This window comes from Trichosurus vulpecula, chromosome 1 (genome assembly GCF_011100635.1).
Source record: "Trichosurus vulpecula isolate mTriVul1 chromosome 1, mTriVul1.pri, whole genome shotgun sequence".
Lineage (NCBI taxonomy): Eukaryota > Metazoa > Chordata > Mammalia > Diprotodontia > Phalangeridae > Trichosurus > Trichosurus vulpecula.
The window spans coordinates 170,589,495-170,609,004 of record NC_050573.1 but is presented as its reverse complement, the minus strand read 5'-3'; the positions used below and the strand labels follow the sequence as shown (position 1 = coordinate 170,609,004).

Sequence of the window (19,510 nt, the reverse complement as noted above, 5' to 3'; positions counted from 1 at the left end):
AAGCTGTGCAAATGCTTCTGGGTATTTCTGCAATGTGGTTGGTTGTCTTCCCTGCTTCATTAGCTCAGACATATCATGGCAAGTACAACTCAGGCTTTTCCCTCTTTTAAGGCTTCCCTCAGGGGTGCCAATGGGAGCAGATGGTATAGTAATGGTCTTTGCTAAGCTGTGGTGTATATAGAAAAAAAGAAGAAGTGGATACAGAAACAGTCAATGCCAAAAAGGCACATGGAACCAGTCACAGGACAAGTCAGGGTCTAAATACCTTGATCTGCTGAGGCAAAAAGAAAACACACGCATACACACAGATACCTGCCAAACCCATACTCCCGTCAATAATATTAATGTGTACTGGTTCTCCCCAAAAGCATCATTTAAAGGAGGAGGAAACCAAGAAAACCTTAACCATCTTGCCATCAATTTCTACATTGTGATCTCTCAATACCTTCTGCCTAAGTTGTGATGACACATGAAATGGAGGAAGAAGCAGAATTGTCTTTTTCAGGTCTAGGAAAACAGTCCCTGTGCTGTCCAAAGAATACTGATTGTGAAGCATTCATGATGCTTATGAGTGAAATGTAACAGCTCCAAGACCCTAGCCAAATTATACACATATGACTATTAGAGGAGGAAGACAAAGGAAATAGTGTGGGTGAACTGAGAGACAGAACAGAAAAGGATCAATCGTGTTTAAAAAGCTATGCAGCTAAAGAAAAGGGCCCTAGAAGAACTGTCTAGTTTGGGACTTCCAGCTACAATGGCTGCTCGAACAGAGCCAACCGACCTAGCTTCTCCATGCTTGTTTTAGTGAAATCTAAAGTTCATAAAAAGGCAGGTATGATCAAGGAATACAATGGGACAATACTATGTGACTTCTATCCCAGAACTGCACAAAAAGTCTCCCCTCCACTGCACTGTAGTCTCCTAGTACGACCAGAGAGAGCCAGGGACACAAACAGCCTGAAAGATTCTGGGTCCAGAGGCAGCAACAGCCTGAGGGCTCCCCTGAGAAGACCCCTCCAGGGGAACTCTGGAAGTGACAGAAGACAGGAGACCAACAGTGCATAGCGAAATGTGTAGAACAAGACAGCTGAGGCACAGGGGCTCTGAGGTCCTTAACATTATGTCTGGAGATTCCACAGAGGGCTCTTAAGATCCAGGGTTCTGAACTTCAAAGATCTACTGGAATCTACTATTGGGAAGTTGAGGTCAGTGAGAGAACACAGAGAATTTAAGGCAAGACCAAGAAGAGCCAACTACCCTCCCCAAAAGGACAGAAGAGAACAGCCCCTGGCCCTGGCCTAAAATCTGAATTCTGGAAATAAAACTGGAAAGATGAATGAATGAATCAAAAAAAAAAACCCTATAAACCAGTTATCTAAAAAGTATTACAAATCTAGAGATTGTTAAAAAGGAGAGAATAATTTTAACAACTAAAAATATGGGCTCCAGGGGAAAAAAATGGGTCTTCTACAAGAACTAGATGAATACCAAGAAAAAATGAGCAAGAGAGAAAAATAAAGTAAAAGTTATGGAGGAAAGAACTAGGAGAACAGTCACTTAGAAGAGAAAATAGTAGACTGTATTCAAGAAATGGGCTTCCTGAAAAACAAGCATACTTAAACAAAAGTGATGATTCCATGTCAGGCAGAAAAAATATTAGAACAGAATGAAATAATTCAAAAAAAGAAGAAAATTTAAAATATTTGATAGAAAAAACAACTGACCTGGCAATCAGATCAATGAGAGATAATTTAAGAAGCCCTGACAACCACGATTTTAAAAAGATACAAATAAATATGATAATTTTCGACTTACGATTTCAAGAAATATAGCAACCCACATTTTTTTTTCATCCATTAAGCCACCCAGATGCCTCATCAAAGATGCTAAGGTCACGCACTTCATCCACGCCATCACCAGTACTCTTGACTTTTGTCCTGACACTGGACTTCAATGACTCAGGATGTGAGAGAGAGGCTAATGACTCTGTGCATCTCTGCCTCACTTGAATCTAACTCATGAGCAAGTCATCACCCCATGATGTCACTGGTCTTCTTCAAAAAATGAAGAACAAACAATTTTCACTGCCTCAGAACCTTGATGTCCTTAAACATAAAAGGCAGCTATAAAAGGTAGTCAAGAGTGCTAGCGCTAGAGTCAGGAAGTCTTGAGTTCAAATTCAACCTCAGATACTTACTAGCTATGTGACCCTAGGCAATTAAACTCTAATTGTCTCTGTTTCCTCAAGTGTAAAATGGGGATAAATACAGCATGTACTTTCACAGGGTTGTTGGAAGGATTAAATAAAATATATGTGAAAAATAACAGCTTAGCACGCAGTAGGTAAGTCTCTTCCCAAATAGCACTGAGGGAACTGAATTAAGAGTACAGCGATTTTGAAAATATGTATAATTTATTATACCCTTCAAAAAAAGGAAGTGGGCATAAAGTAGAAATTCATAGTTTCAAACAGAAGAGTATTTGTGTGTGTGTGTGTGTGTGTGTGTGTGTGTGTGTGTGTGTGTGTGTAAAGACTTTGGGGGGCAGTATTTAGGGTCAAATATTTTAATGAAAAAATAAAATAGTCCATTTTGATCCACCATGATTTCAGGGCACCAATGATGAAAGATGCTGCCTCCATCTTGGAAGAGAGATAATCATTTCAAGGTGTAGAATGAGACATATTATTTTCAGACATAGGTGGATTCGCTTTGCTTTACTCCATACAAGAGCTTTTTCTCTTGAGACAGGGCATGAAGTAAAGGACTAGCAAGAGTTATTAAAATGATTTTTAAAGGGTCACTGAAACATTTCAAAATAGGAGCAGAAGGAAAGTCAATAGGAAACAAATAAACAGAAGAGCTTTGAAAATAACATTTCATTGTTGTTGTTTTGTTTACATTGTTGTAGTAACTGTTTATATTTTCTCCTGGTTCCACTTACTTCATGTTCTATCAATGCATACGTCTCCTTGCTTCTCTGTATGTATCACAGTCACCACTTCGTAAAACACGGTAATATTTCGTTACATCCAGGTATCGCTATTGACTCTACTACTGTAATTTGATGCTTTTGCCAACTGGATAGACATAAGGTGGCACGACTGAAAAAGGACTGAACACCAACAAAAATTTAGTGACAACTTTGTAACTACAACTAACCATTGGTCAGGAACAGAATTTTCTGATTGACTGGAAGAGTGGTTATTGGAGGAGGGAATCAACATTTTGCTTAATAGTTGTGCCAACTCAGCATGGTATGCATACTTTTTAGTGGCATTCTCCAAAGAAGACATGGCAATGATTACCTAAGAAAATGCCTCCCTTTCATCTTCTAACCTGCTATAAATGTAAACTATTTTCTACAGCAACAAGTTGTAAAAAATCAAGAAAATACAAGATTCTTCAAATGCTTGTCCTAAAAATGCCAAGGGAGGATTTAACACAGTAAATATTTACAAGCTCTGTCAGTGGAGAGAGTTTCTGCATATAAAGTTCTCTCCACTGATGTAATCACAGGTCCAGACCAAAGAAACAATGTGTAAGTTATTGTTCTTGGTGTTAGGGATTAGACAACAGCCCCCAATTTCTGGGAGCTTACTTTTTACAAGAGAAATGCACGTTTCTTCCCTCTTGGACAGCCACTAACCTGGGTAGGTATGGCCTCTCTCCAGTGGAATGTTAGCTTCTTAAGGGCAAGGATATTCTCACTTTCTGCATACTCATAAGCCCAGCCTCTAGCACACAGCTTAGCATACAGCTTTAAAAAAAAGATTAACAAATGCAAGTGTATGTGAGATATTTAACCTTTTTAAAAAGTCCCACCAATAAGCTATTAAGGAAATTTGGTAAATTTATGATGAAGGAAAAAAAATCATCTGCCAGTCTCTGAAGTCTATTAAGGAAACACTTGGAGCATGAAGTAAGAAAGGATACCTTCTAACCTCCTCCTTTTAACTTTACCCTAGTTGACTGAATGACTTCTAGCTTTCCCCTGTCTTGCTGTAGCCTTCATAATCCAGGTTTTTCAGCCCATTCCCATGATCCATCCCTTTCTAGCATTATATATATATTCACAGATCTTCAATAGTTACATACGTATGTGAAAGAGAGAGAGAGAGAGAGAGAGAGAGAGAGAGAGAGAGAAAATGAGAGATTACATCAGTGATAAAAAAGGCTGGACAACTAGAGGCAAGGAAAGATTCCTAGCAGGAAAAGATGAGAGACAAAGACCCCAAGAGGAAAAGAGAAATATCTGGGTTCTGCATTAAAGATACACTCAAATGAAACTTTCAGATAAATAACTTTAGAAGGGCTTCACATATGTTAATCACACATCTCTAAAGCTTTGCATTTCATACTTGGTCAAAGCCAAATACCCACTCTTCATAAAAGGTTTCAGAGGCAGAACCTAATGATCCTGCCAGGTGTTTTATTTTAAAATATATAACTGGGGAAAAATAGGTAAAATGGGCAAAAATCTCTGGCTGAATGGATGAATTCTGGCAGTTATTTGTTGTTATTTTTTTTTCCTTTTTTATTATTATTTATTTATTTTTAGTCTGCAACACTCAGTTCTACATAATTTTGAGTTCCAGATTTTCTTCCCCCCTTACCCCCCCCCTCCCCAAGATGGCATGGAATTCGATATATCTTCTACGTATAACTTCGCATTGAACCCATCTACACATTACTCAAGTCGTGGAGAAGAATTATGACCAATGGAACGAATCACAAGGGAGAAAAAATAGAACCAAAAAAAAAAAAAAACAAACCCAAAAACAAAAACAAAAGAGAGAAGAAAAAAGGGGGCAAAAAAAGGCAAGCATAGAGTGTGCCTCAATCTGCATTCATACTTCATAGTTCTTTCTCTGGATATAGATGGTATTCTCCATCATGAGTCCTTCGGAGTTGTCTTTGCACCTTGTGTTGCTGAGAAGAGCGAAGTCTATCAGGGTTAGTCCTCACAGAATCCATATATCTGTGGTTGTGTATAATGTTCTCCTGGCTCTGCTCCGCTCATTCAGCATTATATCGTGTAGGTTTTTCCAGGTTGTTATGAAGTCTGTATCAAACCCATTTCTTATAGCACAATAGTATTCCATTGCCTTCATATACCACAGCTTATTCAGCCAATTCCCAATTGATGGGCATCCCCTTGATTTCCAATTCTTAGCTACTTATTTGTTGTTATTTTTATTGAATGAACCAAAAAGCATTAATGTTTAATTTATTACATGTTTTAAAAGAAAAATAATCTTTAAGTTTTACATATACACAGTTTCACATACAATAAAACAATCATATTGAATGCTGCAAAATTATATAATGAAGAAAAGATGTGAGAAGGTACCTCTCCCAAACTCTGCAAAAATGGGGGACTATGTGTGTCAGACATTGCATATGACTCAGGAGTTCCAACTTCAGGCCTCAGCAGATCTGAGAAGGATCTCAGCCACCACAGAAACAAGGGAGGGTTGATTAGTACTAAGGAATTCTCTCAGGAGAAGTCTGGGCCAGCTAATGGAACTTGAGGTTTTTATAGTATAAAAAAGGCAGGTTAGGTACTTAACCCATTAGCTCAGTGACAGTAGAAAAGAAATAGGAAGATATTAGACTATGCAAGCTTTGAAGATACAGTAGTTACTAAATAAGTCTATTTATGTTAAAGGTCAGGTTTGTTTCAGGAAATATTTTTCTTTGTTTCTAGTCTTATTAGAAAGTCTTGCATTGGCAGGCCATCCTTTGACTCACTTCTTAAAGAGGCCTATTCACTGAATGGGTGTTACCTCACTCAAAGTGAGAACCTGAAAAGACTGTAGCCTAAAAGGGCCAGGGTCTCCCACTGCATCCTGGGTCATCTCTAGTTCTCCTGATGAATATCTGGGCACTGGATCTAGATGGCTGGTGACCTTGCACAGCCCTCTCTCACCCAAATCAAAATCAACTGCAAGTCACGTCACCATTTTCCTGATGTCACGGTCCTCTTCCAGAACAAAGGACAAACACAACCACAACCACCACCACAACAACAACCTATACTGGCAGGAAATCTCTAAGATGTTGGAGGCTTCTTGCTCTTCTTGATGTTGTCAATTACAGTATAAAATAAGGGTCTTTATTTACCCTACACTGTAGCTCTGTTTCTTTGCCCTCAGAGATCACTTTCTCTGGGGAGATATTTCTCCAAAACTTAAAGTATTCATGTTCATCTTCCTCTTCCACATCCACATATATAGGGCCAGGCTGTTTGCAATATTTTTTTCCTTTTTTTTTTTATTTGGAGGGGGAAGGCAGAGTAATTGGCATTAAGCGACTTGCCCAAGGTGACACAGCTAATAGGTATGTCAAGTGTCTGAGGCTGGATTTGAACTCAGGTCCTCCTGACTCCAGGTCCGGTGCTCTACTCACTGTGCCACCTAGCTGCACGAATTTTTGCTGCCCAATGTTTGCAATATATTAGTTAGTTTTACTGAACTTTTTTCCCCTCTTTTTTTCTTTATTGATAAGAAATGGCTCCCTGAAAGGGAAAGGGGGAGAAATATAATGGGAAATATAGGTAATGACAAAACAAAAGATATCAAAACAATTTATTTGTAAGGGGGTGGGGGAGACAAAAGTATGTCCCTAGATCTTACTGACTCCAAGATCAATGTTTCTGACCACTACATTGCTGCTGTTCTGATTCCTCCCCCTGAAAAATGAAGCTGTTATTCTTGGAAATCAAACGTTTCAGGCATTAAAAATATATACATTTCTAAAAAGTTATAGGAAAACACAACCCTTATTGTGTCCCCTCCAAGTGGCATCCTAAGTGGTTGCCTACGTTTCATAATCAGCACTGTGCTTGTGACAAAGGAGACCTCCAGCTTTTATGGCTGCTCAAAGAGGATTCCTCATCAAAATCCACAGTCAAACCCATATGCAGGAGAGCTAAGAATATGGCATCATACCACTGCTGCCTTCCAAATAGCATTCAGCTACCACTAGCAACAGGGGGGGGAAAAGTAGTCTCTAGCAGGTTGTGAAGCCTCCTTTGAAATAGCACAATATTTCTGTGAAAATATTTTTGCTGCTTCCACACAGTTCAACAGCTAGTGCAAAACATTGTTCCTGTAATTACACAGATTCAGTAAAACCTAATGAGAGCATCTCAGTCACAAGCAGGCAAATGCAGAATATGAATAACAATATTTTGCCTGAGATCCAGGAGATAAAAGTTATTCTGGATAATTCAACTATTTTTTGCAAGGTACACATAGACATATGTATCCTCTCTTTCTTCCCTCCCTTCTACACAAGGTTACAACTGATTAAGGTGTATCTAAATTAATTTTGGATAATTCCACTATTTTTTGCAAGGCATGAACATATGTATCCTCTCCTTTTTCCTTCACCTTCACACATTACAAGCGGTTAAGAAAGGAGGGTTTTCATTCCGGGGAAGTATATAAGGACCAGAGATGTTCCTGAGCATTTGTATCCCAGCTGCTTAGTGCAGTGCTATACGCATAGCAAGCCCTTAATAAAATGTTTCATTCATTCATTCACTGAGCATCAAGAAATACAAGCTCACCCAGAAGACAATGCAGTTTTAAGGTTTAACAGTTTACAGCTGCACCAAGACTTTTGGGACATCCTGCACAGAGCTTCCAAATTTACCTACCCTCTGACTAAAAAGCTTAAATTAGAATTAAAGGGTGGATTTTATTTTCTCCTGCTGTGTCACTTTCATCCCAGGTCATCACATTAGAGCAGTCCTACCACTACATGACTGAATGAGTGGCCTATCCCTAAAGAAATCATTTTTTGACACAGAAGGTATACAATCAAGTTCCACTGAAATACAGAAGGCACCTGGGTGACACCTTGAAATCCCAAATCTGAGAGGCAAATGAAACCACAGCTTCTAAACCTGCCAGCTGTGCAGGGTGAAATTGGCATTCCAGAAAGGAGTAATTTGGACTTCTTTAGTCATCATCAGTAAACACTTATTGAGCACCTAGAATCAGCAAGGCACTGTGCTTGAAGCTCAGGTATAAATAAAGAAGCCTGAGTCCAAGGATCTGTCTGTCAGGTGTCCAACCTGGGAAACAAGCAAACTAATGCCACAGCTTTCTAGAAGCCGTGGTGCTGCTCCCGCCCCTGTCCCTTTGTCAGAAATGGTCTTTCTGGTTGGCCTGTGATCATGAAGAGCAGAATAAAACAATTAGATGTCCTGCCTGTGGAAAAGCTAAACACTGGGGACCATGACTGGAAGCCAGGAGAAGTGCCAAATGCAAGGCATGCCAGGAGCTAGCCGAGGCCCCAGGAACAGAGAGGGATCGAGGAGGCATTTGCTTGGCCAGCCAAAGGAGTGCCGGAAACAATCCAACAGGAAAACTAAAGAAAGACTATAGACTGGGGATACAAGGGAGCTGAGCTGGCAAAGCAGAAGATCCTACACAAAAACCCAGCCTTTCACAGGGTTTTCAACTCTTAGACTCATCCAAGAACATAATCTAGCTTCAGAGAGAAGGAGCTTGGAGGGATGTAGAATTATGTTCTACTTATCTATAATGTGTGCTTACATGATTTCTGTTGCTCTATTATTCAACTATATCCTCATTGTTCTGTATGTGTTTTTCCCCAGTTCTATTCCTTGCCTAAGTCTAATAGCACAGAGAACAAATAAATGCCAAGGCAGGTAAATTACTATTATAAGTCCCCACTCAATTTGAACCTGAGAAGATATAGGTCCAGAATGACAGAAACCAAAGGCTACATTAACAAATAAAGGCAGTAATATGCCAAATGAATGATGACAATAAACTCCTTGACAATGGTAGAAACGATTATCTATAATTTGAAAGTACCAGGGAAAGGTTCTCTCCTTAAATCTGCTTTTCTTTTCCCCAAAATAAGAATGTTACCCAAATTCAAGGAATCCTGTATTATTCCCATGACCCTCTTCCCTCCCAGTGAGACTGGTAAAGATCCAAGAAAGAGTTAAAAGAGATTTATAAAACCAGGTGTATGTGAGATAGTTAACCTTTTTAAAAAGTTCCACCAATGGGCTAATAAGGAAATTTGGTAAACACATGTTGAAGAAAAAAAATCCTCTGCCAGTCTCTGAAGTCTATTAGGGAAACACTGGAGCATGAAGTAGGAATAATGGGAGGTCTCCTCAGTTCATCACAAGAATAACAGTGGGGGAACTCCATGGATAAGGCCCAGGAACAGAGGTGTTCTAATTAGCCATCTGGACAGTGGGGGAGGGTAGCATATGGTAGGAGGGTAAAATTTTATGATGATAAATAATTTATAGCTGCTGACCAGAAAGAACCTGAAGGACTCCAAAAGTCCTACATAAAATGTTGTACTGGGTCAAGGAAAATTCACCAGTGAAAAGTAAAATAAAGTGATATATTTTAAAGAGGAATAACCCAACAGGGTTGGGATAATGATGGTTTCTGAAAAGTTTGTAATCATTTCAGTAATATCCATATTTCAAAGGCCAATACCTAGCAATGGTTAATATGTTGTGCATAACATAAAATGCATTACAAATATAAAAACATATTATAGATTTTATGTATATATATATATACATTGCTATCGTTTTTCAGTTGTTTCAGTCATATCTGACTCTTCATGATCCCATTTGAGGTTTCCTTGGCAAAGATCCTGGAGTAGTTTGCCATTTCCTTCTCTAGCTCATTTTACAGATGAGAAAACTGAGGCAAATAGGATCAAGTGACTTGTCCAAGGTCACACAGCTAGACAATGTCTGGGGCCAGATTTGCATTTAGAAAGATGAGTCTTCCCAACTTCAGACCTGGCGCTCTATCCACTGCACCACCTAGCTGCCCACCATATGCAAAGACACAAACATATATTCTAAAAACCCATAGCTGCCTGTCTCTTCACCCACCATTCCATAAAACTCAGGGAACCAAAAAGTTTCAGTGCTGGAAAAATAATGCAAAGGCCAAGTATTTGAACACATACCTAAAAAAAAGTATCCCAACCAACCTAAAGGGGGTCATCCAGTTTTTGCTCAAATATGGGAGAACCCAATACTTCCAGAGACAGATCATTTCATTCTTATATTGTTCAGAAATTTTTCCTTACATCAAGCCCAAGTCTATCTTAAAATTTCCACACTGTGTTCCTAGTTCTGCCTATTGGAGCCAAGCAGAACAAGTTTAATCTTTCCCTATGGGACGAGCTATCAAATACTATCATATTTACTCCAAGTCTTCTCTTTTCCAGGCTAAACAGCCCTAGGCCCTTCAACAGAGATTCATATGGTATGAATTCAAGGTCCTTCAACATTTCAGTTTCCATCCTTGAGACGCCCTCCTGATTATCGATGTCCTTCCGAAAATGCAGTGCCCACAACTGAACAGAGTGCTCCAGATGAGGTCTGGGTATCTGGCAGAGAGCAATCCTATTAAGACTTCCAGATTTCTACAAGCTATAAACCTCTCCTGATATAACCTGGGATCAAATTAGCTTTCTTGGCCACCATATTGCATGGCTGACTTGTGTTGAGCTTGAAGTCTACTAAAACTCATACTTCTTTGTCATGTGAAATGCTATTGAGTCAAATCTCCCCTATCTCGTATTTGTGAAAGGAAAATACTTCTATTTAAACCTTTTAAAATTTATCTTTTTTAAAAAATCACCTCAACATTTGAAACTTGTTTCTGTCCTCCAATGTAGAGGAAGAATGTATGTATGAGAGAGGCAAGCCTTTTCCAGTCTCCTTCCTGGAGGTGACAAACTCCCTCAGGAACTGAGTCTTTGAGGGAGTCAAAGTCTGCCAATTCTAGGCTAAGTGTTGTTACCCTTAGGGAAAGAGTTCTGTAACAGCTGAAGAGAGTGCTGTACCATTCAGCCCAGACAGCGGTTAAAGGGGAAAAAAGATGATAGCTATCCCTCAAAGAGTGAGAACAGGAGACAAATGGATTGATATGTCCAAGCAGAGATGCTGCATGGTGAGAAGCTGCCCATTGGCAAAAACAAATGACTGGCCCCAGGTGGCAGCCACTGTTGAGTGACTTCCAGACCTACACCAGCAGCAAAGGCCTAATGAGGAGCAAGCAGAGGCAGGTGGGTGGCAAAGGGGAATGGAGTCAAGGAGATCTGAGTTCAAATTTTGCCTTGGACACGTGACTCCAGGCAAGTCACTAAACCTGTGTCTGCCTCCTTTTCCTCAACGGAGAAGTGGACATAATGATGATGATGATGATGATGATGATGATGGTGATGATGATGATACATGACTTCTCAAGGTTATTGTGAGGATCAAATGAAATCACAATACCTAGCACATAGCAAGTCCTTAATAAATTTCCTTCCTTTTCTTTCTCCTTTCCCTTCCCCGAATACCATTACCATTATCAGCAGATTGGGCTGTCTCACAAAAATAGCACACCATAACAGGAGCAAACTTTTCTAGCCTACTAGTTCCATGGAAATGCTATGCCCAGTGAGGAGCCAGCCCAACCAAACAACAGAACAACTCCTAGACAACGTCCTGAGGGAAGCTGACCTAAAATGATAAAGTAGCAGGAAGAAGTACGTTGAGTTCTCCCCTCAACCTTCTTCAGACAGATTTAGAAAAAGCACCAGACCAAATCCTGATGGGGACATCTAAGAAAAAAAGCTTCTGTAAGTCATTTTTCCATCCTAGATTGGCACAAGAAGACAGGCAGAGAGGTCTACGGACACCAAGGTCCAGATCCAGTCAGGAGTACAAGCTCTCCAGCATGAGGAAAGACTATGCACCAGGCCAAGAGAAGGTCCCAGACCAATAGTGGGGTATCTTGTCACTGCCTTGGGAATAGGTGCCAACTGAGTGCTTTGTCTCCCACCACCTAGACACAGATCCAGGGCAGACTAAAGAAGGGCACTGAACCTAGAGGTGATACTCCACTGTAAGGAGCAGTCATGGATCTCAGGCTATGTAGCAAGCAAGGAGCAAGCTCAGAAGGAAGAAGCTGTTGTGTGGCTTAGACTCCCAGGAGCAGAGAGGGGACCTCAATTGCAGCTTCTAGCACAGTCTGTGAGTCCTCTCCACCAACAAACAAACAAAAACCTTGTATTTGTTTATATACATGCTAACTCCTCTGTAGAATATAAGCTACAGATTAAATAATGAATCTCCTTAACTGGTCATATTACTTGAAATAACACTGCATATTTTCATTAGGCTGGAACCAACTGCCATATTTTATGTGATGATACCTTCGAATAGTGTAAATTTGATGAAATGAGATTACTTTATGGGATTTCTTCTTATTCGCATGAATCAGACCTAGCTGTATTTTATTTTTACCTTTGTAACCCTAGTGTCTAACATACTTCCTGATATAGTAAGTATTCAATAAAAGCTTGGTGATTAATTGATATTTACTCTTTGATCCCAGCCATCCACCAAGTTCTAACAATACCATGTAGTACTATATTGATGTCTCTTCTGTCCATCTTTTCCACAACTGAATGAGAAACTTTATCAAATAATTTGCTAAAATCTACAGCAATTTCCTGGCAGCATGGAATCAGAGGATATGGATTTACCTGTGTGACTTTGGGTGAGTTGCTCAACCTCTACGAGACCTCAGTTTCCACATCTGTAAAATGAGGGAACTAGAGTAGATGTACACTAAGTTCCCTTCTAGCTCTAAACCTGTGATCCTATGATATTATGAGCCACCAACGTGATAACCCTATCAACAAAAGAAACATAGTCTAGCATAAGGTCCGCGACGAAGCCATTTTGGTTCTCTGTAACTACCTTCTTTTCTAAATGTTCAATAGATATCTCTTTTATAATACATTCTAAGACTCAAAACTGAATTTATATATTTGTTTAATGAGAAGGCCAAACCATCACTTTTTCTTTGAACAGCCTGTAAGGTCCTAACAGGTTCTTAACTTTTTGGATGATAACAATGAAAAGAGGCAATGTGAACACTTTTTAAAAAGTGAAAGAAAGGTCTAGCTTGAATTATCCAAATAATTAAGGGAAATCTGCCTATATCTTGGGGACATGGAGAGATTGATCTGCGTGTGAATCTGATCAGAGAAAAGAAACAAACATGAATGAACTTGAGAGAAAGAGAGGAGACAGAATCAACAGGGGCCATGCTATCAAGGCATGATTAAAAACCAGGATGACATCTTCCTTCTCTTAAATAATTTCTTAGTGTATCCTCTGGGTCATCATGCCAGCACATCTGATACAACATAATAATGTGGCTTAGGGGCAACAGGGAAATACAGCCTGTTTGAACACTGCTATAGTCTTATGCAATTTTCAATTAATATATTGTTAGTCTAAACAGACAAGAGGATTTGTGTGGGCTCCCTCTGGTGGGTACATTAAACACAGGAAATGTACAGATGATTCTGAACTAAATGTATAAATCAGTCAGCTCTGGGTAAACATTTCATAGGACCACAGGACTTAAAGTTGGGAATGACCGTAGAGGTCTTGTAATTCCCATTCCTCATTTAAAAGAAGAAATTGAAGCCTCAAGAATCAAAATGCTTTGGGCAAAATTACACAAAGAGTAATTTACAGAGCCAGTAAAATGAACCAATTTAGAAATCCAAACAATTAATACCTGATCAGAGAATGTGAAGCAGACCAATAGAGAACACCAAGAGAGGCAAGGTTTCCAAATGTAAGGAAGACCTTAAGATCTCTGAAGATTCAATGACACTATAATTTCATGTTGTGGTGTGTGTTTTTTTTTTTAAAGCACATCTCTCAGCAAAAACTGAAAGAAAAAAACAGTTCTTAAAATTGAGGAATATTGGCTACACCAACATTCAAAGCTTTTGCCATACAAAATGTCCTGTGTTCGGGGTGTGTCTGTCAAGAGGAGGAGGGTTCTATCAATCTGTCCTCGTCTAGCACAAATAGCTTCCCACAACAAGAATACCCCTAACGCGACAGGCCCATCGTAAGCATTCTATAAATACTTTTTATATTGAATTAAACAATCAAAATAGAACAAAACCAAACCAATTCATTTACAAACCTCCAAAGAGCCTGGCCTGTTGCCAAGCACGCACGGATGATGTTCGATAAAACTAGTGTTAAAGATTACCGATATGAACTCTGTTCATTAGGATACAGCAGGTCTAAAACACAGAGTAATGAGCAATCTAGCAGGGGCCAAGAAAAGAAAGAGAATTTCCCATTCCCTTGGGGTCATAAGCTGAGCCCTTACAGTCATTTAGGAAAAGATGTCACCTCAAGCCCAGCTGAAGAACCCAAGTTCAGCTACTTAAGAGCATGAAATTAATATCCCATTTGGCCAGTTAGGTTATAAATAAAATTACATAAAACCCAGAAAGGAAAGAATTAAGTTTATTTCAAATAATAATAACATAGTAAAACTGTGACTATGCAAAACACAAAAGGAATGAGTCACTTTTGATACTTAATTCCATTAGAGGATTTTGTTCCCATTTAAATACCAAAACACTGTTTGACGTTAGTCTTTTTTGATTTAGACCTATAATTTCATCTGTGTAGGTTTCCTATTTCACAGCAGTTCTCATGTAGTTTGGACTCTTGCACAGTCGCCTACAGCACTGAGAAGCTGAGTGACTTGCCCAGGGTAAAACAGCTAGTATGTGTTAGAGACAGGGACTTACAAGGTCAGCCCTCTTTGCCTCTGCCACACTGCTAAACAATACAAAAAAATACTTCTATGTTCAGCTAGCATGATTTAATGGATGCAGTGAAGGCTTGGGGTCATTATCAAATCCCATCTTTTACACTTACTACCTGCGTGAAGCTGGACAAATCCTTTAACCTTCATATATCTCAAGTAACATCCTAGGACATAGCTACTAAATCATAGAGAGCTTGCTAGGTGGGCTTTTTGTTACTTTAAGAACTTAAAACAATAATTTCTCTAAGATACATTAACATTTTTAAGTACAGCATACTGAACAGGACAATTTTCTTGATGACTCCAGTATCATCATTAGGAACACTTACTACTTTAATATGCTACACTAAAGTGATGACCAAAGGACCTACTGAGTTATAGCTAGGATCCCTTTAGCGCAAATAATGAATCCCCTGAAGTGGTCACATGTATTCGAATTTGCACTATTCTAAGTTATAATTATATAAAATACGGTCAGTTTCCAGCGTAATGGAAATACAATATGTATTCAACTATTCATTTATATACATACATATAAACATGTGTATATATACGATATACATGTATCGAAATTACTTTAGAATATGAAATTAGACATTTTAAAAACAGAGGCATGATTGCATAAAATTATAACATTACAATAATTTAGCAAACATTTTATTAGTGGTGGTGATGAACAAGTAATTTCGTGAGCACTGAACTTACATAGTTTACAATATAAACATACCTCATGCTTTTTTCTTAAACAATGTAGTTAAGAAATTAAAGGTTAGTGGGGGTGGGGGATACAGGAAGAGTCTGAAGGGCTCCCTGTTGTCATTTTCTGAAATAATCAAGTGAGCTATCTTCTGAAATCCTGGACTGGATGGAAGAGAGCTTAGAGCTAATTCTCTCTGGTCTCCTCATTTTGCCTTCTGATGCTCGCCTTCTGGTTACTGGGGTATTTATGGAAACCTGGATTTCTCAAGGTCCCAATATGCTACCATCCTAGCTGGAAGTCAACCTTGGTTTTATTAATATTCCAAGTCCACGAATTAAAAACAGCCAACCATAACGGATAAGAGAAGGAGAGAAACTAGAAGAAGTAGGTTCACTATTAGTACGGAAAAGAGACAGCTGATAGTGAGACCTAGCAAGAGAGGAGACAGAAAAACTACCAAGACCAGATGTAAAAATTTTAAAATCCTAGTGGCCTGGGCTAGGCTGTGTTCTAAAGAGACAAACAACCTGACATATCTCAATAGTCCCTGAGGGCCTCACGGTATGAAGGCATAATACTCGTAACTGATGACTCAAGGATTTAGAGCTGAAAGTAGACCTTGGAAATCATTTAGCCCAATCCTTTCGGGGCTAAGGACTAAATTGAAGCCTAGGAAGTAAAATGGACTTAGCCTAATATCACACAGGGAAACAGGGGACTCTAAGCCAGATCTTCTTACATCACACCCTGTGCTTTTTGAATGACACCTTGTTGACTTCTATAACGCAGAGTCACAGAAATAAGGTTAAATTGTGTTTGTGAGACTGTTTAAGAAGCCTGAGTAGTTAAGCTTTTTGAAAGGCAGCTTAGAACTGGGTGACATTCTAGAGCAGAAAGGAGAGATATCTCCTGCCTTTGACTGATGCTGGAAAAGTCACTTACTCTCCATAACTCTCAGTTTCTCATCTTTAAAATGGGATAATATCTAAAAATATCTGATCCTGGTAGCCTCTCCATACACACCTCACTCCTTTCTAAAAAATCTTTTATTAATTAATACACAAAAATTTGTAAATATTGAAATGCTATTTCAATACCACGCTTTATTATTGGTTTATAAAGGTTTCAATCAAAAATGGTTAAAATAAAACAAGATTTTACATTTAAAGAGGGGTAAGCCCTCAGCTATTTGGAAAATACACGTTAGAAATACACCTGAAACTGAAAATCAGGTATCGAGGGCAATTTATTATTATTGAAGAATTCAAAGGGATTGGTAAAAGTTCCTGACCAGGAGCAGACTCCACCCTTCTCTAGGAAGGGGAGTGGAGAGTACAGGAGTGAGACCAACTTTATTCTGTTAGATTGACATGGATTGATGCACCATCAGCTCAGTATCTCCCTTCAGAGAACAGACTGGCCCACTCCTTCTAGGTCACATTCTTCCCTATACACCTCCAACATGCAACAACTTGGCATGTTCCCCCCTCCTCAACATACATCCCATGTTCAAAAATGGCAGAAAACTCCTCCCTGTGGGTATGTGTCATAATATTCAATTAGCCAATTAAGCATGCGTGGTAGCCATTTGACCCAGTTTTCTCTTCAACCCTGGCAGTTATCTGACCAGTTTAGACCAGTTTTGCCTATATCCTGAAACTGTGGTTTCTGCAAAACCACAAACTCTATTCCCATTGGCTGAGGACTCTCATCCTGGTTAATTTTTACTCCTTCTTTGTTCAGGCTGACACTTAATTAATTATTCTGTGGAACTCAATTAACTCTTCTGTGGAAACCTAACTTTCCCTAACTTTTACCCATCTTTCACGCATATGTGGAATGCCTTGTTTCCTAATGATGATAATGATGATATATTAATGAGATATTTCTTTGTCCATATCTCTTCTCTCCATAGGCTATGTGAGACAATGATGGGATCCATGGTACAGCATGCTGGCATCACCCTATTTTCTAAAAGCATGATACCAACATGCTAGGAAAAGATTTTATTTTTTCCCTCCTGCTTCCTGACAAATTTGTTTTAAAGCTTTTCAGAGCAGTACATAGGTAACTTGTAAGTCAGAGCAGACCAAAAATGTCAGTATGCTAGAAAAAATCCTGAAGAAATTTTCCATTTTCCTTCCCACTATATCAAAGGATATTCAAGGGAAAGGTAAGCAAAGAAAGAAGTCATGGGGAAAAAGGAAAAGTGTAAAAAACAAATCAGGGAAGAACATTGTTGATTATGAGAAAGGGCTAAAGAGAACATTATGAAGAGTGTGATAAGCCGGATACCTACAAATAACAGAATAATTTAAAAGACTGTAGGCTCAGAAACCAAGAAGGAAAGCAGAGCAACTAGCTCAAATTATCTGGGCAAGAAAAGTTGGGATCATACCTGGCAAACTAGTTAGAAATGATTTTATTTTAGGGACTAAGGCTGAGAGAGTGGGGTGGGAGGGGAAGCGTAAATTTACCTATTAACCTGGGCAAAACTAGAACAAAAGCTAGATCAGCATCCAGACTTTCTATGAAAGACAGAATACCTAGCCAACCTGGGACTCAGCTGCCCATGCCCAAGCTACAGTAAACCAGTGTCTGAGAAGTCCAGCTCCCAGGCAGCTTATACCTGAGTCATACAAAGAAAAGGGGTTGGAGTAGTAGCTGATATATTCCAGTCTCTAGATATGTAGTATAGTAAATCCAGTGCTGCACCTGGAGTCAGGAAGATCTGAGTTCAAATTCAGCCTCAAACATTACCTAGCTATGTGAGCCTGAGGTGGTCATTTAATCTTCTATCGGCTTTGGTTTTCTTAACTATAAAATGGTAATCATAACAGTCTCTATCTCTGAGTTACTGTTTGGATAAAATGAGGTAATGCAGGTAAAATACTTTGCCAACTTTAAAGTACTACATAAATGCTAGCGACTATTGCAAGACACTTGATGCTATCATAATTAACAAAATCTGGATGGGCATGTCTCTGTCACAAGCAAGGGGCAGAAACTAAGTTCAGGACCAGGCAAGAAGGAGGAGACAGAGAACCATAACATGTGCATTCATTCAGGAGGAGCTAAATAAGACAAACAGAGGGCCTAAGGGTGGTTGCATTCTGTTTTGATGGTCTTAAGTGAAGTAAGAAAAAAGTACAAATAGACCATGGATTTGGTATAGAAACACATCAGATTCAACTGGGAAACAGACAAGGAGAGAAGAGATTAAGAGGGAAAATAGATCAGTGCAGGAGAAGACATAAGCAAAACATAATCCAACTTTGGAGAACAGGATTAAAAGGAAGAAAAGAGTAACAACTAGAGAGCAGGGCAGGGTGGGGCAAGGGGAAGAGAAGAGAGAAGGGTGAAGAAAAGTAAACGTAATAAACTACCAGTCTCTACTTCTGAATGCACTTCTTTTTCACCACCTTCTTCTTATTTGTAAGGGAGGTGGGGGCAGGAAAGGAATGAAAAACTGCAAAAGGAGAGGATGGAGGAAAAGATACAATAAATGATCAAACTGTGAGAGATTGATAAAAGTTAGGGAAAGTTAGGTTTCCACAGAAGAGTTAACTAGGTTCCACAGAATAATTAATGAAGTGTTGGCTTGAACAAAGAAGGGAATTAACTAAGGTAGATGGACCCAGCCAAAGAGAGAATAGCTAGTGGCTTTCTGAAAACCACAAACTGGATACAGGGAAAACTGGCCTAAACCAGCCAGATAACAGTCAGGGTTGAAGAGAAAACTGGGTCAAATGGCTACCAAGCATGCTTAATTGGCTAATTGAATATTACCTCACATACCCACAGGGAGGAGGACGTATGTTGGGGAGTGAGGGAACATATCAAAGAGTTGCATGTGAGGGGCATATAGGGAAGACCCAGGAGACAGCAGACCAATCCGTTCTCTGAAGGGAGGCACTGAGCTGATGGTGCATCAATCTGCATCATTCTAACAGAATAAAGCTGGTCTCCCTCCTGTATTCCCCACTCCTTCTTCCTAAAGAAGGGCAGAGTCCGCTCCTGGCCAGGACCATTTACCAATTCCTTAGGGTTCCTCAATAATAATAAATTGCCCTTGATACCTGAATTTCAGTGTCAAGCCTATTTCTAAGAAAATATAAAAAAATTACAAT

General features: G+C 39.2%; 1 protein-coding gene across 1 annotated transcript in view; it reads right to left on the bottom strand.

The window, feature by feature from the left end:
• FARS2 (phenylalanyl-tRNA synthetase 2, mitochondrial) overlaps nucleotides 1–19,510 on the bottom strand; it is a 681,824-nt gene that overhangs the window by 526,818 nt on the left and 135,496 nt on the right. The gene's annotated exons all lie outside the window — the stretch shown is intronic.